The 24,189-nt window shown below is 37.0% G+C and overlaps 1 protein-coding gene across 1 annotated transcript in view; it reads right to left on the bottom strand.

Annotated features, from left to right (window-relative positions):
* The window catches only part of LOC115886992 (chondroitin sulfate N-acetylgalactosaminyltransferase 2), a 737,150-nt gene that overhangs the window by 679,321 nt on the left and 33,640 nt on the right, over positions 1–24,189 (bottom strand). Inside the window, exon 2 of the mRNA XM_030906321.1 lies at positions 20,824–21,001. The gene's annotated coding sequence lies outside the window, so the exon portion shown is untranslated. The remainder of the gene's footprint in view (positions 1–20,823; positions 21,002–24,189) is intronic.

The following is a 24,189-nucleotide window of genomic DNA, read 5'->3' as shown; positions in this document are numbered from 1 at the left end:
GACCTTTATAGAAAATTAACTTTTTCGTAAAAGAGGTCAAAAACGCTCTCTTTGTTATTAACTTTATTTTTTAACTTAACTTATACTCTAATGCGAAATGCACGCTATTTTTGCTTCAAAGTGCTTTTCACCCAAAAATTAATATTTTTAGGACGTCCAGCGCGGATAATAAACAGGGAACTTTTAAATTCCTGGTTTTCTGTCCCAAAAAAAGCAAAAGGGCTGCTGTTTTTGACAAGTTATCAGCACTGCTACAAATACATGACAATCAGAGCAAAAAGGCAATTTCAAAATCCCTAGACATCTGCTGCGCCAGGAGGGAATCCAAATGAAAAAAATGTTGTCGAGATCGCAAAAAAATTGAAATGCAGCAGATTATGGCTTGATAAGGAATTATTTCTGGACAAATTCATACGCCTGAAACAGCAGCAAGAAGCAAGCACTAGCCGTGGGAGACCACAAATTCCTTTTGAAAACAAAGAAAAGGCGGATGGCAAATTTGGTGTCCAATTATTCATTGGAGGAACTTTCATTTGCTGCAGAAGAGTCTGCCAAACAAAATAATATCAATCTAGGTAAATCACAAAATACTTTAGCATTGCCAAAAACTTTGGCCCTTTATTTAGATCTAAACCTCTCTTCGGAAAAATATAATTTATTGAGATCAGTAATTAATAATTTACATAACGCTTCCTTACCTAGTTGGTATAAACTTCGAATTTTTCGAAAAGAACTACTTCCAGAAAATATTATTTATTCAGGAGAAGGTGCCGAAATTAAGTTACAATATTTACTAGAAAACACGGTAAAATGCATTTTTAAAATATGAGAAAGAAATGATTCAGTTCATTTTGAAGGAAACTTGAATGTAACGTTCATTTGTAAATATGGATTTGATGGGAGTTCGGGGCATAGCACTTACAAACAGATATTCACTAGCCCAGACATGACTGACGAATATGTGTTTTTAGTTGCTATGTGCCCTCTTAAAATTGTCGATGAAGAAAACACTACTATAAAGTAGTGTTTTCTTCAAACACTACTATAAAGTAGTGTTTTCTTAAGGGAAAAAAGTGTTCCCATAAGGAAAAATCCGCGGACTTCCTCCACCTTCTGGTGTAGGCCAATAAAATTTGTTTTTGCCAAGGAAACGTCTGATTTAGTAAAAAGTGAAGGTTTAAGGCTTCAACAAGAAATAAATAATTTACAAAATGTGACTTTTCAATTTAAAAACAGAGGTGTGTCTGTCAAATTCAATTTATATTTTACAATGTTAGATAGTAGTTGCATTACCTTGACGGAAACATATTCAACCCAAAAATGTTTATATTATAGTTCACTGCATATAGCCTATAGGCTACCATTAAAAATTTGGCAGGTAAAAGGGCCCAAAAATAAAGCAATTTTTGAAGAAGAAAAGCGAAAGATTCAAAATGAGTTTAGGTTAAAACAAGGTTAATTGTCGACAAACCTAAACCGGGTTACGGATCCACGAATGACGGAAATACAGCTAGAAGGTTTTTTAAAGACCCAGTATTAAGTGCATCAATAACCGGTATTGACTAGGAGCTAATTTTTAAATTTTCTCAAATATTAAGATTAGTTTCCTCTTGTCAAAAAAATAAATTAGATAAATTTGGCCAGCTTCTAGCAGAAACAAGAGCTCTTTATATAAAGTTATATAATTGGTATTACATGCCTTCTAGCATACGTAAACTGTTAGTTCATGACTGTGCCATTATAAAAAACTTGGATATGCCAATTCATCAACTATCAGAAGATGCACTAGAAGCAAGGCATAAGGAAAAAAAAAGAAGAAAAGAAAAAAAAAGAAGAAAAGTTGACATTGCTTAGGTTTAATTTTTTTCGTAATTCTTTTCTTCTTTTTTAAACACAATCTTGCTTTAATTTAATGTAAGACGCGCGGGAATCGAAGACGAATTATGATGTTATATATATGATGTTTTCTGAATATCCATTTGTACTAAAGCTGGCTTTTGTCGATTTATTTATTTGCTTTGCTTCTGTCGCCCCTGGTGTTTTTTTGGCACATTGTTTCTCACAATTTCTTTCTGTTTATAAAAACATATTTTCCATGTTTTACTAATCTATCTAAATATATAAAACTCAAAGCTGATTGACATAGGTATCAACGCACTGTGACGGTCTCACCCTGGTAACCTTCACTGACGCCAAGATTTCTTACGGTTTGGTGTTTTGGTAAATGTAGTTCTCGGGCGCCACTTCTAAATTGTTTAAAGTGGTTTAGAGGCACCACTCTTGCCAGTACGGGTAACTTTTAGACAGTGGAGAATCCAGGAATTTGGGGTGAAAGCCAGTAAGACAACAAACGGTTTAAAATGTTTTTATTTAGTAAATAAATCAATGGATACTTAATTAACTAAATTAAAATATATTCTATCAGTCTTAATGCGATAAATAAGTGATTCAGAGGGGTGTGTTCATTAATGTTAATCAATCTTAACTTTTTAATTTATTGATGAAAGCAAATCAGAGAAAAGTGTGGCCCGGTTTATTTAGAATTTAAATTACCTTGAAATATATCGCCGGCACAAACGGTGTACAGCCGATACAGATGATAGGTAGGACAGTAGACAGGACCGTAAGTGGGACGGTAGCTAGGACGGTAGGTAAGACGTTAGATAGGACGGTAGGTAGGACGGTATGTAGGACGGTAGGTAAGTAGGTGCGATTATCAGGAGATACTGTTGGTTAATCGGTGTACGGTAGTATCCGCTAATTGTGGTGTTCGTCTCTGCTTAAGTATTACTGAAAAAGCGCTTTCGGCACTTCCGAAAGAGAGTTCGGTTAAACTCGGGCAAGCACCAGCCAGGCTTCTCTGCTAAAAATGAGGCTATATTTTTTTTTAAATTTACACATTTGTTTTTACAAAATCTATTCGCTAAATAAATAATTATTGGAAATTCCTTTGCGGAAAAAAATAAAGAAATATTTAATATTATTTCTAACAAATAAATTAATTATTCGTCCATTGGATATCTTACGTTTCGATTTTTCATGTAAATCTTTTTCAATGCATCTCAGATGTTGTTTCGGCCGTTGAATTCTTATATTAGTGGAGTATCAATATAAGAATTCAACGGCCGAAATAAACAACATCTGAGATGCCTTGAAAAAAGATTTACATGAAATATCGAAACGTCGGCAAATAAATGTTTTAAAAACACCTAAAATCATTCAATTTTAATAAAAAAACTATACCCAAGATAATCACAACTGAAATATTGAAAGAAGGTTTAAGAAAAAGAAAGATGTCTATTATTTCTATCTGTCCTAGGTGTATGAAATTTTGCACAGAGGTCCCTTAAGGGATGAAAGTGAATATTCATAACTATATAATATGCCTTTATTGTCAAAAAATTTTTCAATTTGTGGACAAAGGTAAACTAACAAACAAAGTAAAAAAAACAAGGTACACAAACAAACAAACAAAAGATAATACAAAACATTATACAAATAATATTGTCAGTCTTATTGTTAAAATAAACATATATAAATGTTTACAATGTCAAAGAACAAAAAAAATTAAAATAATATTCAAAAATATTTAGCCAGTTTATAGCAAAATATCAATGACCTCTAAATAAATTAATTTCGATGTCATTAGTAAATATAGCAATATGCAAAACATTAGACCAGTGTTTTCAAGATCAAATTCGATTTTCAATTCAAATGTAATTCATTTACGGCGTAGAAAGCCTTGTCTAGTAAATAAGAGTTCAATGCTTTGCGAAATGAAAAAAATGATGTTATGGATTTGATTTCAAATGGCAGGTGATTGTGCATTTTTTTCGAGTTGTATAATATTGAACTTTTAACTAACTCTGAGCGTGGGGTAGGTAGATAAAGATCTTGCTCCGCGTTCCTGAGTGGATAAGTGTGAGATGGCCTTTCTTGAGAAGCTGATACATGTTTACGTATTAGGCAAACGGATTCAAATATAAATAAGGAAGGAAGAGTCAATATTTTTAATTCTCTAAAAAAGCCCCGGCAATGAGTTCTGCTGTTTAGTCCCAGTGAATATCGAACAGCTCTCTTCTGGAGCTTGAAAATGCGGTCAAATTGAGCCGCACAACACGTACCCCAGAATGGAAGGGCATACCTGAGGTGCGACTCAAAAAGTGCATAATAAACAGTTCTAGCCACTGACAAGTTAAGCTCCTTAGAAACAGACCTTAATGCAAAACAGGCAGAGCTCAATTTTTTCGACAAAGCTTCGATATGTATGTCCCATTTCAGAGAATTGTCCACAACAAGCCCTAAGAATTTTACGGATTTTACGACGTCAATGGTGGTGTTGTCAAGTACAAAAGGCTGCAACGAGTTTTTATACGACAAAGCCTTAGTTTTAGAAATGTTGAGACTCAGGAGGTTCGAATCGCACCAAGATTTAATGGTGATTAAGTCATTTGATATAATCCTATGAAGTGCCGTGATGTCCTTGTTGCTCCAAGTGAAGCTAGTGTCGTCCGCAAAAAGACATATTTTGCCACTGATGTTTATGTTAGCAATGTCGTTAATAAAAAGAAGAAACAAAACAGGGCCTAGTACTGAGCCTTGTGGTACTCCACATTCTATTGGCTTTCTAGAAGACAACGTGGTATCCACCCTCACAAGTTGACTTCTGTTGCTCAGATACGACTTAAACTATCCGAGAGATGATCCCCTGAACCCATAGTGCTGCAGTTTATTAATTAAGATCTTATGATTAACAATCGAACGCCTTAGAAAAATCACAGAAAATTGTTGCTGTAGAATGATGGTTGTTTAGGCTGGAGTAAACTTTATTAAGGAGGGAAAACATAGCGTCATTTGTGGACTTGTTGCTTAGAAATCCAAATTGATATTCAGTAAGTATTTCGTACTTAAACAGAAAAGATACCAGCCTTCTTTTAACCAACCTTTCTATGATCTTAGATAGCGTTGGAAGGAGTGCAATTGGGCGATAGTTAGAAGCTTCATCTTTGTCTCCTCCTTTGTGCAGAGGAATGATTATTGCCGTCTTAAGACATTTTGGAAAAACACCATTTTGGAACGACATGTTTATTAAAGTTGTTAGGTGATTCAGAGTGCTTTCTGGCAGATTCGAAAACATTTTTAAAGTTAGCCCGTCGGTCCCAGAAGAGGATTTATTTTTGATGGTATTAATTGTACTCCGAAGCTCTTCAAGAACTACGGGCGAAAAAAAGAAACTGTGTAAGTTTACATTATCATTAGAGAGATAAGAAAGTGGATCATGAGGAGGACATATGGTATTAGTTAAGTTTTTCGCTACATTTACAAAGTAATCGTTAAGGTTCTCAGGCGAGGTAGAGATATTGCTAGACGAAGAAAAGCTTTGTTTCTCAACTCATTCACAATAGACCATGTTTCCTTAGCAACATTACCAGAATTGACTATTCTCCTATTATAATAAAGGTCCTTAGCGGCTCTTATAGTCTTATGATAAATTTTTCTGTATAGTTTTACGTAATTGTGGAAGAAGAGACTGTTGAGAATTTTTTAAGTGAGATAATGAACGCATGTTTTTAGAAGATATGCGTAGACCTTTAGTGGTCCAAGGTTTATTATGCTTATTTTTTATAGGCCTAAGAAGAAAAGATTTGAACGCTAGACTGGTTAATGTTTTTACGAAAATAGAAAATTCGGTGTCGACATCATAAGAGCTTGTATCCCAGTTGGTTGTTTTACATAAGTGGCTGAACTTTTCAGCATTCTTTTCTGAAAAAATACGGCATAATTTACGAGGGGCATTTTTGATTTTGGACTTTATCGAAAATTCAGTTAAAACTGCTTCATGATCAGAGAGACCCGAGCGAAAGACGTTGCAGGCGATGGAGTTAGGATCAAAAGATGACACAACATAGTCTATAGTACTAGAACTGGTATTGGATATTCTGGTAGGTGAGCCTACATGCATGGCCATTCCAAAAGAATCAAAAATGGACTGAAGAAACTCCTGAGCAGCACATACACTAAGAAAGTCAATATTAAGATCACCACACAAAATTAATTTGCTTTTCAAGGGCAGGGACTCAAGCAAGCTTAGTAGATTATGACAGAATAATTGCACGTCAGAGTCAGGTGTTCTATAAATACAAATAATGTAAAGGTCATAAGCATTATGGTGGACAATGGAAAATTCGAATACTTTTTCAGATAACAAATCATTGTACCTAGTTACCTCGGAAAAGTCGTTGTTTAAAGACATTATCATAGTACCTCCATGAGAAAAATTTGTTCTATCAAATCTGGCTACTGTGGTATAATTTTTAATAAACACAGGCTCATCAAAATTCAACCAGTGCTCAGTTATGGCAATGATATCTGGAAATTCAAGTTCTTCTAGTAAAAGATATAATTCATCTGTTTTATGTCTTAAGGACTGAATATTAATAAGGAATAGACCAAGCTTGCTATCGCTTAATTCTTCAGAGGGTGCTTGATCCTCTGTTCGCGTCAATTCAACTAAAAATTTTTACTCTTATTTGGGGAACCACTGGAATAATATTTGCCATGACTTTCCCTAATTTTTTGAAGTCGTAGAAGGCTCTCCGCAGAAAAGAATGACCTGAAAGCTGAAAGATCTGCATCAACTTCAGTTGAACCAATACCATAGGCGTTGTGGAAGCGGTAGTACAACTTACGCAAGGACTCCAGGTCACTAGGTAGCCCTTCTGATGCAAGCATCAATTTGATGCTGGTACTAGTGTGTCCTTCAAAACACACACTGGATGGTTGGTCGTGAAGATAGGCAAGGAATAGCCTAAGAGATTTCAAAATGGAGGGGTCCCTCAACCTGGCCAACACGTAACGTCCATTTACCGCATCTGAGTCCTGAGACAGCCGTACTATAGGTGGGGTCATCGGGTCCATAACTGCCAAACCATCTCTCTTCGCACTTCCCTGCACAATAATTTCTGGATTTTCCATCGCCAGGGACTTGCAAGCAGCTATAGCCTCCCTGTCAGACCCAATCTTAATAGTTCTTACCTCCCTTGGCATAGTTGCCAGTGGTGGGTCAAGTAGGTGAGGTAGCTTGCGGTTCTCAATGATGTTTATTTTGAGATTTTGAGCAGGTTCAACCGAAGAAGTAAACGAAGCTTGGCTTAAGGATGTTGAGGTTGAATCTATTATGGTTCCCGGCGGCCACATATTTATGTCCTTAAGCTGCACCAAGTGACACCTCTTTTGCACTCCAATTTTGAAATCGGAATGGGAACTGTCCTTATTTTTCAGCATTGGAAAGCATCTGATGAAATCGGTGGTTCCTAGTTTTTCTTTAACATAATGCACAAGTTGATTCGCTGTGTAAGGAGGTGGAATTCTGGACACCACCACATAATTCCAGTCTTCTCTTATGGCGGCCTTAGGAGGTTGCGATGACACTATTTCGGGTGAAACTATTTTTTTTGGCAAATCTATAAAAGCTGTACTATTTTGGTGATCTATAGGGCCCGTCTGCGTTGAAATGGATTTTTTCCGCTGCATATTATGATTTGTACAGGTCTTATCCCTTGTAACAAGCTTTTCCAATGTGAGCGACATTTGTTTAACGCTCTGCCTAAGGTCAGCCATTTCCTTCGCCATTTCTTCCTTAGATGGGTCATGAACTTGGACTTTAACAGACCCATCATGGTTGTCCATTAAAATTGATGATAAATTGAAAGTGTCTTGCTTTATCTCATTTATAGACTTAAATAAGGATTCTTGTGTGGTATCTGATATCCTGGATATGTCATCAATTTTCTTGAGTAAAATTTTCCACTTGGAATCGTGGTCACTCAGCATGTCATACATTTCAGTTATGACTGGAAAAATGTCAATATTTTTTTTTAAACAGAATCCTAGTGCTTCGATGATTTCTGGTTGGACCTGGCATTCTTGAAGCTGTGTAATTCTATCATGAACATATTTTAATGTAGGGGAATCGCAGACAGTGCAGAAAAATCTAACATTGTGGTACTTTTGTTGACATAGCACCTTTGTTGTTGCCTTATCCAGGCCTGTACAGGTCATACAAAAACTTCTTCGACACTCTCCACTACAGCGAACCTTATAACTGTCCTTTTGGATTTTTTGACAAGAATCGCACTTAAATTCAGCCATAATAATTTAAATGATTAATAATATTAATAAAAGTCGATGACAACTGAATAAAATTCGGAAATATAAACAAGCTAAAACTCACGCACAGCGGAAACAAGTACGCCGAAAAATTTTCAATTAAGGTTGCAAAAAACTAACACAAGTAAACAAAGTCAAGTTTAAACGAACAGTGAACTTTGAGTTGATTTCGGGTCAGGAACAAAAACAAGTCAAATCAAAACAAAACGTTCAATAACCGGCAGACAAAACGCACGATCGGTAACACAACCTTCTCGTACGACTGCTAAACTGTTACTGAACTAGATTTAATAAATTTTTGGAAATATTTACTATATGAGGGTAAAATTTGAGGTAAAATATTGCACAAAAATTTGTTAAAATCGCTTTTAGAAGTATGGGTACGAACATAGTGGAGGCAGGTTTCTGCTTTCCGGCAACCAGCGCCGTTTCTGGGGACCTATTCTTGACCACTCGCATCTTCAAATATCGCTCGCATCTCGCATCTCCTAAAAAAAATACACGTGATGCATATACAGTTATATGGCTATTTCGGAGATGCGAGAAGGATTCGGAAGTAGATAATTAAGAGGAAATTTACCTGATTAACTAACCTAACCTAACCAAACCTTATTCAAACGCCGCGCCCGCCTCGCCGGGGCGGCACATAGATGTATTTGGTCTATAAACCTGGCCAAAAGTCATATTTTTTTATTTTCATTTTTTATCTTAACTGAATACAAATCTATAAATACTAAATGTACGGACGTTTATTAGTTATTAGCTTTTTTAAGTCGTAAGTTGACTATCAAATAAATAATATATTTCAGTTAAAAGTATGAATTATCTTGAGTGTATTCTGAATATTTCTAAGATTATAAAAATAGTGGAATTGTTTGTAGTGCTTTTTTGTGTGCAAATTGTTCATAATAACTGTCATGATGGATACAGAGCCAGCTTTGTTTGTTTGCTCTGTTCTGTTTTATGCCATATTTTTATTTTGAAACGTTTCCTTCTATTCTATTTTTTTATGTTTTATATTTAAAAATCAGTGGCATTTTTATAAGGTGTAAGACTATTCGGCAATATTCCGCATGGAAATTAGTATCCGTTCAATGCTTAAAGTCTCCAGCATTGGAATATGCACAAAAATCTTGCCAATATTTGCCACTGCCAAAAAAAAACATTGATTTAAATAGATTCTTAAAGGAAATAGTCTTTACCCTATTAGCACCCATCCTCGTTTCAAATATCGTCTATAATATACAAATTACTTTCTTGTTCTAGCATCCTCATCCAATTGCTTGGTTTTGCAAATAAATTCTTGATTTGATCGGTGGAAACATTTTCAGAGTAGTAGAAAAATTTTGTGTAGGAAAAATTTACAAGAAAGAAAATCCAGAAAAGATCCAGTGGTTCTCAAACAAATCTCGAAGTATTGGAAAGAATGTGTAAGGACCAAGAACTATTGACTACAATAAAACGACGGAAAGCAGCATATTTTGGTCATATTTTTCGAAATAACAAATATAGTTTCCTACAGCTGATCGTTGAGGGAAAGATTGAAGGACGACGAGGCATTGGGCGTAAATGGTTTTCCTGGTTGCGGAATTTGCGCCAGTGGTTTAATATAGGAGAGGCCAGTGCAATTATCCGTTTGGCTCAAGACAGGGAGGAACTCCAATTGATAGTCGCCAACCTCCGATGAGGAGAAGGCACATGAAGAAAAAAGTTCTCAAAATTTTAGCAAAAAATCATTTTTTTTTTGGAAATTTTCAAAGTAAAATAACTCCGTTATTTTGGACTTATTTCAAAAACGATAAAGAGAAAATATTGTTACGGATTCCGTGGGTCCACTAATTTAAACTCACGATAAAATACTTAACGAATTTATTTTCTCACTTTATACACAATTACTAACTTATAACACACAACAAACTAACTATTTATAAGATTCCTTCACCAAATTGTCCGTCGATGGCTCCGGCTTATATACTCTATTGACTGCTTCTCGAAATTTCCCCAATTCTCGGAAAGCGTACTTCTTCATACCAGACAATTCCATTGTCTGATTCCCCTACTACTCGACTTGACTAAAAAGATGGCGCCTGAAAAAGTCTTTTAATTTCTGGCGGATACGCCATTTTCTTGACACGTTGCGGTTGTGCACGCAACCAGTAATACATTTTAATTTCTGGCGGATACGCCATTTTCTTGACACGTTGCGGTTGTGCAGGCAAACCAGTAATACATTTTAGCCCTTGACCTTGACCATAGATAAAAGAAAATAATCTACTATTAAAATAGATATGAAACTTAATAGTAAAATTTTGGGTCAAAGTGCCCCTCCGTGTTTTTTTAGTGGAGACTACGTTTAACCCAGCACCTTCGCCTTTTTTTGAAAATATTTTTGGAATTTTTTTTGCAATTTTAAAGTTTTTATTTTAAAAAAAATAATTTATGAGTAATATGGCAACTTTTAAAGTAGTAGATTAATATTTTAGGTAGTAGATTAAATTTACATGAAAGAAAATGATCAAAAAAGATCCAGTGGTTCTCAAACAAATCTGAGTATTTAAAGAATTTTAGGACCAAGAACTATTGAAATCAAAAAACGACGGAAAGCAGCATATTTTGGTCATATTTTTTCGAAATAACAAATATAGTTTCCTACAGCTGATCGTTGAGGGAAAGATTGAAGGACGACGAGGCATTGGGCGTAAATGGTTTTCCTGGTTGCGGAATTTGCGCCAGTGGTTTAATATAGGAGAGGCCAGTGCAATTATCCGTTTGGCTCAAGACAGGGAGGAACTCCAATTGATAGTCGCCAACCTCCGATGAGGAGAAGGCACATGAAGAAAAAAGTTCTCAAAATTTTAGCAAAAATACTTTTTTTATAGGGTTTTAAAAGTAAAAATAACTCCGTTATTTTGGACTTAATGGTAAAAACTGATAAAGAGAAAATATTGTTACGGATTCCGTGGGTCCACTAATTTAAACTCACGATAAAATACTTAACGAATTTATTGTTCTCAAACGGTTTATACAAAATTAATAACTTATAACACACAACAAACTAACTGTTTTATAAGATTTTTTCACCAAATTGTCCGATTTTCAATTTCCACGCGGTATATTCAAATTTCAAAAACTCCCCAGTTGTCGATGGCTCCGGCTTATATACTCTATTGACTGCTTCTCGAAATTTCCCAATTCTCGGAAAGCGTACTTCTTCATACCAGACAATTCCATTGTCTGATTCCCCTTACTTCTCGACTTGATTCAAAAGATGGCGCCTGAAAAAGGCTTTTAATTTCTGGCGGATACGCCATTTTCTTGACACGTTGCGGTTGTGCACGCAACCAGTAATACATTTTTAATTTCTGGCGGATACCGTGTTTTAGTGTACTAAATTATTTTATCAAAATTTCACCAGTAATACATTTTAGCCTGGCAATGACCTTGACATTGCCCCCTTCTCAAATTTGATCGTCCCGATCAAGGTTTCCTGTCTGATATCTCTTCAATCGATCCAGATGAACTACCTTCATCTTACTTCTAGGGCTGCGTTGAATCCGGTACACAACATCATTTATCCTCTTGATGACTGTATAAGGACCTTCCCATGCTGGAGTTAACTTTGGGGACCTCCCTTTCTTGCGCTGGGGGTTATATAACCATACCATATCGTCCTGTTGAAATCCCGTAGAATTGGCTCTGAGGTCGTAACGAGCTTTCATCCGGTCACTGGCTAGCGTAATCTTACTTCTTACGGCCTTATGAATTTCCATTAACCTTTCCTTCAGTTCATCCGCGTAGTCCTCTACATTTGTGGTGCCGTCTCTGGTGATCCGAACACCAAGTCACAAGGCAACCGTAATTCTCGACCAAATAAAATCTTCGATGGTGAAAGTCCGGTGGTGTTGTGAACTGCACTTCTATACGCCATTAGGAACAGCGGTATGTGTTGATCCCAATCTCTTTGATGTTCGGCCACCATTTTCGAGAGGTGTTCTTCAATGGTCTTATTGAATCTTTCGACCATCCCATCAGACTGCGGATGTAAAGCTGTTGTCCTAGTCTTGTGAATACCAAGCAGATCACACATCTTCTGGAACAGTCTTGACTCGAAGTTCCTTCCTTGGTCAGTGTGAAGCTCTAAGGGAATTCCAAATCTACTGAAGACATTATTGACCAATACTTCAGCTACAGTCGATGCTTCTTGGTTTGGAATGGCAAAAACTTCTGGCCATTTACTGAAATAATCCATCGCTACTAAAACGTACTTGTTGCCCTTGTGCGTTTCAGGGAATGGGCCTGCAATGTCAACAGCGATTCTTTCGAATGGCAGTCCAACGTTATATTGTTTCATTTTTCCCCTAGAGCGAGTGCTTGGTCCTTGGCTGGCTGCACAAGTTTTACATTGTCGACACCGCTTCTTGACATCTTCGCAATAATCCACCTAGTAAAAACGATCTCTCAGCTTGCTCAAGGTCTTGTTTACTCCAAGATGGGCTCCAGTTTTACCACCGTGAATTTCTTCCAATACCTGGGTAACTTTCTTCCTTGGTACCAGTAACTGAGTTGTTACTGTCCTGCCATCCGCACTTTCCCACGTGCGCTTTAACAATCCATTCTCAATAACCAGTGAATTCCACTGAGCCCAGAGAGCTTTGAAAACGAGCCCTCTGTTTGCAATATCCTGCCACGGTGGTCTCTCGCCGTTACCTTCCTTGAGCCGTAGTATTGCTCCGATGTCTGGATCTTCCATTTGGTCGTTCCTCAATTGTGTCGTCGTCCACTGTTCATCGGTTCCAAGCTTAAAACTCCTTATCATGACAGTAATTTCACGTTGTTCCGTTTTACTGCAGTGCTTACAATCGATTTGACAGGGTCTTCTGGATAAACCGTCTGCGTTACCATGCATCTTTCCAGCACGATGTTGGATGGTAAAGTGATACTGCTGGAGCTTCTCGAGCCATCGTGCTATTTGACCTTCAGGTTGTTTCATCTCCATAAGCCATTTGAGAGCCGCATGATCTGTCCTAATTAAAAATTCTTGGCCATACAGGTATTTATGAAAATGATCAACTGCCTTTACAATTGCTAGCAGCTCCTTCCGGGTAACGCAGTAATTCCTTTCTGGTTTGGATAGAACTCGACTGTAATATTCTATCACTCGTTCTTCGCCATCTTGCACTTGTGATAGCACTGCACCGATGCCGATGTTGCTGGCGTCGGTATCCAGGATATACCTTCCTTGTTGTTGTGGGTAGGCTAAAATAGGACTTGAACATAAAGCCGCTTTAAGTCTTTCAAAGGCTACATCACAATCGGTGTTCCATTCGTAGCCGACTTCATCACCTGTAAGTTTATGTAAAGGTGCAGCTATGTTGGCAAATCCCTTGACAAATCTTCTGTAATATGTGCATAAACCCAGAAAACTTCTAAGTTCATGTTTGTCGCGAGGTTTAGGCCAATCCTTGATTGCAGCGATTTTCTTCTGGTCGGTGTAAATTCCGTCTGCTGAGACTACATGACCCAAGAATTCCACTTGTCGCTGGAATAAACTACACTTCTTCGGGTTCAAGTACAGGTGAGCATTCCGTATGCGGCCGAAGACATCTTCTAAATTTCGCAAATGCTCTTCAAAAGTTCTTCCCATAACCAATACATCGTCGAGGTAAACCAAGCACGTTTTCCAAGTTAATCCTCTTAACACCACCTCCATGAGACGTTCGAAAGTGGCTGGAGCATTGCATAATCCAAATGGCATAACCTTGAATTGGTATAGGCCGCTTCCTGTAGAAAAAGCCGTCTTTTCTTTATCGTCCTCGTCCAGACCAACTTGACCATCCACTCTTTAAGTCGAGAGTGGAGAACCAGCACGAACCTGCCAGAGTTGTTAATGTGTCATCTATACGTGGCAGTGGGTAGCTATCTTTCTTAGTGACGTCATTGAGCTTCCTATAGTCCACGCAGAATCGTGTACTACCATCTTTCTTCGTCACCAAAACAACGGGAGATGACCATGGACTTGATGATTCTTCGATTACTCCCTCTTCTAACATCTTATCTACCATTGTCTCTATTTCTTGTTGTTTGGAAAGGGGAACTCTTCTAGGACGTCGTCGAATCGGCTGAGCATGACCAGTATTAATCCGGTGCTTCACAAAATCCGTTCTTCCACTGTTGTTCTTGTCAAAAATACTGCCATGCTTTAGCAGGAACTGCTTAGCCTTCTGTTTCTCCTCAGGTGTTAGGTGATCCCATGGCTGTTCTAGATGTTTTAGTGTTTCTTGGGATGCCTTTTGTGTAACAGCTGACGACACTTCATCACATCGGGTGACACTTCTTACAGGTTCGCAGATGACTATCTTGTCACCTTTTTGGATCTTGACACAATTCGGGAAAACATTCGCAATTCTGATCGGTATATTCTTGTCGGTGTTCACCAATGATTTTCCTACTAAGTACCTATCTTGTTTGTTGTCGCTACTTTGTACCAGTCCAACACAGCACCCAGCGATTTTCTCCACTTTACCGAATACGATCTTCTCGGTATTACCAGGTATCACCACAGTTTCCGCTGATCTTACATCCATTCTTCCTGGTCCCTCGTTTGGAGATAACATGAACTCTTCATTTCCAATATTTAAGATATTTCTCTGGTGATCGAACGAAAATCCATGTTGACGAATCACATCCATGCCCAAGATGAAGTCATCTTCAATATCTGCCACTAAAACGCTATGCTGGAACTTCAAATTTCCTAACTTCAGTTCGACGATAGCCTCTCCGTACAACGGCCATTTCCCCCGTAACTGTACGTAAACACACTCTTCTTCTCAGAGGCACCAGCTTCAATCCTTGCACTGAGTTAGCCCGCACCAACGAAACCATAGCGCCAGTGTCCACTGTCATTCGGATTCCCTTTCCATTGACTTTCCCGTCGATCACCAAACTGTCAGCGGTTCTTCCTAGATTTCTAATGGAAAAAATCCTTGGGGCTCTGTTCTCCCCAGTCAATACTCGCCCCTTAGTATTGACTGATTTTAGTTTTCCTGGTGCCTACGTTCTCTGGATGGTGAACGGGATCGCATTTGAACGCGGCAATACCGTTTAATGTGGCCATTCCTGCCACCTCTAAAGCACCTTATGTCCTGGAATCTTCTCTGGTTTTCTGTCTGGGTGTTGCTGACTCCCTTGTTTATTAGTAGCTCACATAGTTTGTCGACTTTCTTACACATCTCCTCCAAACCTCTGTGAGTGTTTTCGGGCTGTTCCTCGACCGCTACCGATCTTATCTTCGGTCTAGGGATGGCGCTAAAAGCAGCTTCGATTTCCAGCGCCCTGACCAGTGCTTCGCTGCTGGTAGAAAATCGGGATATTTGCAGCGCCCTCTCTAATTCGTTGTCCCTCAGTCCGCTGATAAAGCACTGAGCAGCGAGTTCCTCCCTAAATCCTTCCGGTGCTTCTGGATATGCCAGGTGTACCAGCCGACGTAAGTCTGCTTCAAATTCCTGCAGACTCTCTCCGGACCTCTGCAAGCGTGTCTTGATTTGGGCCTGGTAAAGTTGACGTCGATGTTGGTCGCCATATCTTCTGTCCAGTGCAGCAACCAATGTTTCGTATTCCTGCTGTTGGGCTGCAGGAATAGTTTGCAGCAGTTCCAAGGCAGGGCCACGCAGCGCGATGACAAGTGCCGCTGCTTTGTCCTGGTCGGACCATCCGTTGGCAGCGGCGGCTGCTTCAAACTGACGGTGGTACATTGTCCATGTCGTTTGTCCATCGTAGGTCGGGGCCTTAAGGTTCGCTGTTCCTTGAACGCCAGGTGTCTTTACTTGTACCTTGGTCTTCTGTAGGTCCATCTCCAATTTCTCCATTTTCTGCTGAAGGCGTTCCTCCAGATCTTCTACGGCTTCTTGAAGGTGGATTTCTTGCTTTTCTAAAGTTTTCTTAAGACGGTCCTGATCTTCTTGTCTTTCTTTCTGGCGGCGTTTCTATATCTTCTAAAATTTCCCTCCATTCATTCTTCTGACGAATTTCTAAATTGCCTAAAATTTTCTCAAGCCGGTCCTGTTCTTCTTCTTTGTCTTGTTGTCGTTGAATTTTCAAATCTTCGAAAATTTTGTCTTGATTTTCCAGAATTTTCAGTAGGCGGTCTTGTTCTTCTGCTTTCTCTTTTCGCAGCTTCTCTTGTTCTTCTGCCTTTTCTCTTCTCATATTCTCCATAAAATCGCCTAATAGTTTGCTTACTTCCTCCATTTTCTTCGCTTGTTCCCTTGTACCAACCATAAAAATACTCTAATCCGGTCCAAAAATCTTCCAATCCACTTAATTTCTTCTTAAAATCTTCTTGAATCGCACTTCCGACACCAATTGTTACGGATTCCGTGGGTCCACTAATTTAAACTCACGATAAAATACTTAACGAATTTATTTTTCTCACTTTATACACAATTACTAACTTATAACACACAACAAACTAACTATTTATAAGATTCCTTCACCAAATTGTCCGATTTTCAATTTCCACGCGGTATATTCAAATTTCAAAAACTGTCTCAGTTGTCGATGGCTCCGGCTTATATACTCTATTGACTGCTTCTCGAAATTTCCCCAATTCTCGGAAAGCGTACTTCTTATACCAGACAATTCCATTGTCTGATTCCCTTACTTCTCGACTTGACTAAAAGATGGCGCCTGAAAAAGTCTTTTAATTTCTGGCGGATACGCCATTTTTCTTGACACGTTGCGGTTGTGCACGCAACCAGTAATACATTTTTAATTTCTGGCGGATACGCCATTTTTCTTGACACGTTGCGGTTGTGCAGGCAACCAGTAATACATTTTAGCCCTTGACCTTGACAATATGTTTCTTTTATCGAGATCTGCCACCCTTTAAAATACTTGCACTTATTTCTGGGATACCCTGTTTATAACAATACACGTGATGCGTATACGCAAAGTTGCGAACGAAGTCAAGAATAGGTACCCAGATTGGCGCTGACTACCAGTAAGCGGCAAACCTGCTTGCACTGTGTTCGCACACTATGATTTCGCACGTAATTGAATATTAAGTAACGATTTCTGGGAATTAGTCCCAAAAGGTAGGAAAAATGAAGGTGAATGTATTAGGCATAAAAAAAATAAAATCTGACCTAAATTTTAAAATCTATTCTAGGAGTATGAAATTTGGCATAGATGTCCCTTTTAAGTAACGAAAGTGAGTATTCAAAAGCCATTTTTTGAAATTCATCTTAACCCTTAAGTACTAACATATTGAAATAGTCGCGCATATACTAACAGATCGTCTGAGACGCATTAAAAAATACATATTTTGTTTGTGTCTAACAGATTTTTTGTAAGTGGAGTGAATCATTAGCATTAAAACTACAGGAAAGAAATATCTAATGCTTATATTATGCAAACATGTTTTATATTTTTGAAATAAAATTACTAGTTTTGTATTTTTGACATATCTTTGTTTCTCATCGAGACAGAAAAAAAACGAAAGGAAAATGAAAAAATATATTTATTATTATATTTAGCCTACAAAAACCTAGCTACTAAGCACAAAAAGCAAAAGAAAATATAAAGAATAAAAAATTGGCAATGCCTAAAGATGGGCTTGTTCCCTACACACTTTTTTTGTGCATTCCAAATAAATCATCTATAACAAAACATACACAGCTACATACCATCAGATGTTAGTTAAAAATATTTTTTTTACCTTCTAATTCGAATTCAGAATCATGATCGCTCTCTATAGCAAAATTTTCGCCTCATTCGGATTTTATGTCACTATTTTGCTCTTATCGCTGCCAGTCTCTTCAAACCACTTTAGAAGAGTATCCTCGTAATTTTGCTCGCCATACTTCACATGTTTTGAGCTACTAGGTTCTTTCCACAAATTAAGGGTTACAGAGAATTTGTTAAACGGTTCAAAAAGTATGAAATTTTGTACAGAGGTCCTTTAGGCGAGTAATAAGAAAATCGATTTTTGGAAATTCGTCCCTTAAGAGGGTTAAATTAGTGTTTAAAATCTGTACAAATTTTTAAGTCGCTTCTGTTCTTCTGTCAATCCTGCGATATTTTCGCCATATTGGCAGGAGTGGCACCTCAATGGAGAGATTGATGGTGGAGGGGAATGTAGAAGTAAAGTAAAAGTAAAGATTTCAGTTAACGTCTCATTTTTGCTGCCAGGGCTAATCTGGACGGGCCTAATTTGTTTACGCGGAATTCGAACCGCGGTCCTCGGCCATATCATGGTCAGTGGCCTACCGACTTAGAAAGTGTCTAAATTAACTCTTACTCACGAGATATCCGATCTCATCCGGTCACGAACCGGTGTGAATGAGCAGTGTATATTAATAGATTTTACACTTTTCCCTTGGACAACAGCACGATAGAGAGTTTCGAACCGGTCACCCGTCCATCCACCAGTATCGCCTTCCGTCGCTTAACTTCGGTGTTCTAATGGGAACCGGTGTTTCAACGTAGCTAGGCCGTTGCCGGGGAAGGTAGAGGGAAGACGATCACGTGGAAGGTCACATAAGATTCCTGAAGATGCAAATAAATTTTGTGAAACGTAGACTAATTTAAAACTAAGGACTTCTGTTGTGTTTTTTTTTCGGTGCTAACACAATTAAAAAAACACTGTATAAATTATTTTAGATAGAAACAAAAGAAATTAGTAAAAATATAAGTTGGGTCGTTATTCAAATCTTCAATTTGAAACATAAATGTGTTATCCCATTTTTCAGTTTACGTTTCCTAATTAAAATTGATACAAAAAAAAAACTCGAAAAAGACGAGGCCTAATTTTCGACGCCGCGCCGTGGAAAAATCCCTTATCCCTGGAAAATTAAACGGCGTTCCAATGAAAATAATTTCGAATGGAAGGCCAATTTCCTCAGACTATTCAATTGCCATTTTCTCGAGTAACGAATGCCTTTTTACTCTGTTTTTATAGAAAACCGTTTTAGATCGGAGAGAGAAGATAGGGCGCTCAGAGGCGGGCAAGAAGATCTCGAAAATGTTTTTATAGCCGGCGAAAATCCCATTGAAATTTACCTTCAAAGGGAAATTTAGCAGATTTTTTTCTTTTTTCTTCGTCTGAGTTTTGTTACATTACCGGCTTTACTGAGGAAAGTTCTCGTGTTTATCAATCCCTCTAAAAAGAAAGGAACAAAAGGATGAAGACAGTAGTATTTCTGCTACTATCTTTATTTCGTTTATTACAGCATTTATGATAATATTTTATTAAAAATATACATTATTGTATTGCTAAAAATTGAGCTAACTAAACGACTTTTGAATAAGAACTGGAAGTTATTGGGTTGCATGACAATGAAGGAAGGATATTGCTGAAGAAATGCATAATTTCGGATTGCATTGACAATGAAGTATTGATACGTAAAATTCCATTTGCTGTTCCAAAATTCAATATTCCAGATATAACAAAATCAGAAACAAAATAACTAGTTTTGTGGTGAAAACATACCTAGAGACCAAATACAAAAATCAAACCATATAAGAAATAAAAAAAATGTAAATGAACTTAAAGAGAAAAATAATTTGTCTATGGTTTGACTGAAGAGTGTGAGTTAGACACAAATTGGAGAGAACACACCTAACAAATGGGCAATGGAATCAAAGGAGACAAAATGACGACTTCAGTGAAACAGAGAATTACAATGTGGAGTTGAAAATGAAACTTAGTGATGCTGCAAAACATTTATTACAATGTATGTTCTGAGTCGACAAAAACGATGTTTCTGCGCAAATTATTTTACTTTGAAAGGAGTAAAAGAGAAGGCTGTTAAGGCAGCAGAATCAACAGTATACAGATAAAAATCGATTCATTTTTTTTTAAACTTTTAAATTAAATATTCATTTCACATTTGTTTACAAATTTATGTAAGTATTTAGTGTGTATTAAGGCGCATTTGTACTTAATATGCATATTGTAGTAAATAGTAAGTGAGATATCTTAAGGGTGCATATAGGTAAAATAAGTACAATAAAGTTTTAATATGTTTTATAAAGTGTTTAGCGTTTTAGTTTAAATAAAATTGTGTTTTAATTTTTGTTTTACGTTAGAAACAATAAAAGTATTAAACAATAAGATTATAAAAGGATTTCTACAGTAATCCGGATACCCTTCATTAACTCCGTAGTAGCTGATCCGATATGTGTCGCAAAAAATTTTTTTTTTCACTTAGACATCCAAAAGTATACATAAAAATTACAAGTGAATAAGTAATAGTAGTTAAATTATAAAAACGTAAATATTCCGTATAATACCAAATGCTGTAAAACATTTATTACTATATTTATGCTATATTCCAAATTTATTACTGAGTTTCAGCTAAAGTTCATTAAAGATGACATTTGAGGGGTTCAGATGTAAACTGAATCAAGTTATAAAAGGAGAAAATGAGAGTTAAAGTTTTTAATGTTACTTAAAATTAAACAAGTTGGATAAACAGACTATAGCTGCTTAATGCGAGAAGGATGACTTGATACATTCCTCCGCTGGAAATTGGACTTGAACAATTTTAATTCTGACCACTCCATTTGTGATCCTATATAAAAATAGTAATATAGTAACCATTTAGTTACTATATAACTGTGCGACATATTTATGTTGCGAGAAATTAAACATACCTTTTGTATGAATTCCTATGGGGTGAGGGTATATCTTTAGCGATGGACCGGTTCAACACTTCTGCACAATGTTATCCAGTCAAACTGATACCATCCAGTAATTTGACACTTTTGAATATATCATCTGTGTATGAAGAATGGTACTTGATAGCATCATTGACTGGTTGCAATTGATTTTCTGCAAAAAGAAGGTATTTTTATAATTAAACATAGCAAAAATATTATCAGAACGACTTATTTACTTATTGGAAAGGAAAACATTGTTTATCAGACATAGTTATATAAATTGTATGTTCCGGGGCGGATACAGAAATTTATTTTAGGGAGGGGGGGGCAAACAAAAAGAAATGTAGAATATGCTTTTTAGGGCACCATTTTTAACCCAAAAGTCTAATATTTAACACAATTTATAGATTTTAAGGGGGGATGGCTATACCTCATGGCCCCCCTCTGTATCCGCCGCTGGGTATGTTGAATATTATGTAAGGTTTAACATCTTTTTCCTTCCTGATTTCAAAAAAGTTGTATTATTTATACCTTGACGATTATTTTCAACTACTTAGTTGGGGCTAAACGGTTCTCTGAAAAAAAGTCTGATTTCTCGATACATATATTAAAATATCAAAACTTTTCCACTAGGGTATTTATGACAACAAATTGACAAAACATCTTTGACCACATAAACTAGGAAAATATTCTTAAAAAAACTTAAATCTAATTATTTCCAAATTTTCACACTTTTTTGTCGAATTCGAGCTTGGAATTCCACCTGTAATATAAGTTTTTCTGAGCTGAAAAAAAGATGAACTAGACAATTTTTTTTGTTTTAATCTATTAGTACATGTTTTAAAATGACTAATTCGTAGCGAAATAATATAAACAGCTCGTACGTTTCTTACATGTGTATATTGCACTCATAAATGTATATATACGACTTAACTCAAATTCCGTTACCTTTTTCTCTTCATAGAGTTCCGTCTGAGACTAACGAAAATATTTTCGGAAACTGACATTAAAAATATTTAGTTTACGACTAGAGATGTTTCCTGTATCTATAAGGCTGGGGACACACGAGGCCGCTTATAAGCTGCGGCGCCGGCGGACTTTCTCCCTAGCCGTCTTCGGCGGCCGCCATTTGTTTTGTACCATTGAAGTCCCATTGAAGAGCCTACGCAGCCGGCACAACTCGCGGCGCACAGTGCATTAGATGGTCATTCTAGCGGGAGAACAATCTCCTATTTATTTATTTATTAATACATTAAGTTGTTAATAAATAAATGAATTTAACTCCATGGTTACTATATATTAGACCATTTGCTATGTTCTTAGATTTTATTTAAATCTCAAACATCGCTACTGATGTTTTGTCCCACTAGACTTACTATCCGCCTCAGTGTTCCGCGCCGCTTCGACGAAAAGCCGCCTCGTGTGTTCTCGCCCTAAGAAGCCCTCTGCTAAAATTCCGGTTTTATAAAGGAAAATAGATAATATCATTCCAATGCAATAAAACTGTGGAAGAACTTTCTTACCTTCTGTTTTTTGGATCTTATAGAATACTACAATTAACCATTATTAGAAATAGAAATATAGTTACTTGTTCTTTACTGCTGATCGATAAAAATTAATTTATTCCTCTTTTTTGTTAATTACAGTTGGAGGTTAGAATCTTTGGTGTTACAACCACAAAATAAAACACTTATTCACCACAAATACATCAAAACGCTTTACTCTTGTATTGGACTCGGTAACCATGTTAGCATCATCAGCAGATGATTAAAACTAAGTTTTTCTAACTGAGAGGTTTAATCATCTGCTGGTGATGCTAATCTTGCTAATTAAACGCGCGTCTAGTGCAAAAATATAGTGTTTTAGTGTATTGTGGTAAATTAGTGTTTTACTTTGATTATATTAATTGCTTGCATTATTGATACATAGGCTTAAATTTTTAATGCTACAAACGTACCTATTAGTTACCATCTCTAATCTCTATCTGTAGGTCCATTTTAAATGTGAAACATTGACGACACGCATCAAAAGTAGATCATCAACGCTTTATATAGAGTTCGGCATTGTAAGAATAAAAATAACACGATAAGAAAATTGTTCTTAGAATTTGAAAGGATAGTAAAAACTATCAAACAATGGCGGAAAAATATCACGGTCTGTAATTCTGAGGGAAAAGAAAAATAAATAAGTAAAATCATGCCAAAATATTTTAATAGTAGTATTGCTTCTAATTAAAATTTAAACATTACATTATTCAGTAGTAATAAAATTATATAAGGATTCTTGCCACTTAACTGCTGATATAGAAATTTAATTCTACGCTGTGTTTGCCATAATGTGGATCAACCTGCTCTCACTACTGGTTTTGGAGCCCTACTCCATCATCAGGTGAGCATGGGCAGATCCACAAAATGACAACCACAGCGCAGAGATAGTTAATTCCGACTTGTCGGAATGTGTCGGTTAGATATTAAGTCCCGAACGGGAGATAGCGGCCTGCGTGCAATGGTAGTACTTTCGTACCACCGAGGCGCAACTATCGATAATAAAGGATGGTAAGAGACTTTTTTTCAGGCAAGCCAAATTATAAAATAGAAATCAAATTTCTTGCAGTATAGGTATATAATAAAATTATATAAGGATTCTTGCCACTTAACTGCTGATATAGAAATTTAATTCTACGCTGTGTTTGCCATAATGTGGATCAACCTGCTCTCACTACCGGTTTCGGAGTCCTACTCCATCATCAGGTGAGCTTGGGCAGATCCACAAAATGACAACCACAGCGCAGAGATAGTTAATTCCAACTTGTCGAAATGTGTCGGTTAGATATTAAGTCCCGAACGGGAGATAGCGGCCTGCGTGCAATGGTAGTACTTTCGTACCACCGAGGCGCAACTATCGATAATAAAGGATGGTAACAGGCTTTTTTTCAGGCAAGCCAAATTATAAAATAGAAAACAAATTTCTTGCAGTATAGGTATATAATAAAATTATATAAGGATTCTTGCCACTTAACTGCTTATATACACAATGTGGCCAATATAGACAATGACAACCACAGCGCAGAGATAGTTAATTCCGACTTGTCGGAATGTGTTGGTTAGATATTAAGTCCCGAACGGGAGATAGCGGCAAGTCGGAATTAACTATCTCTGCGCTGTGGTTGTCACTTTGTGGATCTGCCCAAGCTCACCTGATGATGGAGTAGGGCTCCGAAACCGGTAGTGAGAGCAGGTTGATCCACATTATGGCAAACACAGCGTAGAATTAAATTTCTATATCAGCAGTTAAGTGGCAAGAATCCTTATATAATTTTATTATATACCTATACTGCAAGAAATTTGTTTTCTATTTTAT

This window comes from Sitophilus oryzae, unplaced genomic scaffold (genome assembly GCF_002938485.1).
Source record: "Sitophilus oryzae breed Bouriz unplaced genomic scaffold, Soryzae_2.0 scaffold_550_pilon_pilon, whole genome shotgun sequence".
Taxonomy (NCBI): domain Eukaryota; kingdom Metazoa; phylum Arthropoda; class Insecta; order Coleoptera; family Curculionidae; genus Sitophilus; species Sitophilus oryzae.
The sequence above is the reverse complement of the archived record's forward strand: the minus strand, read 5'-3'. Positions and strand labels throughout refer to the sequence as shown.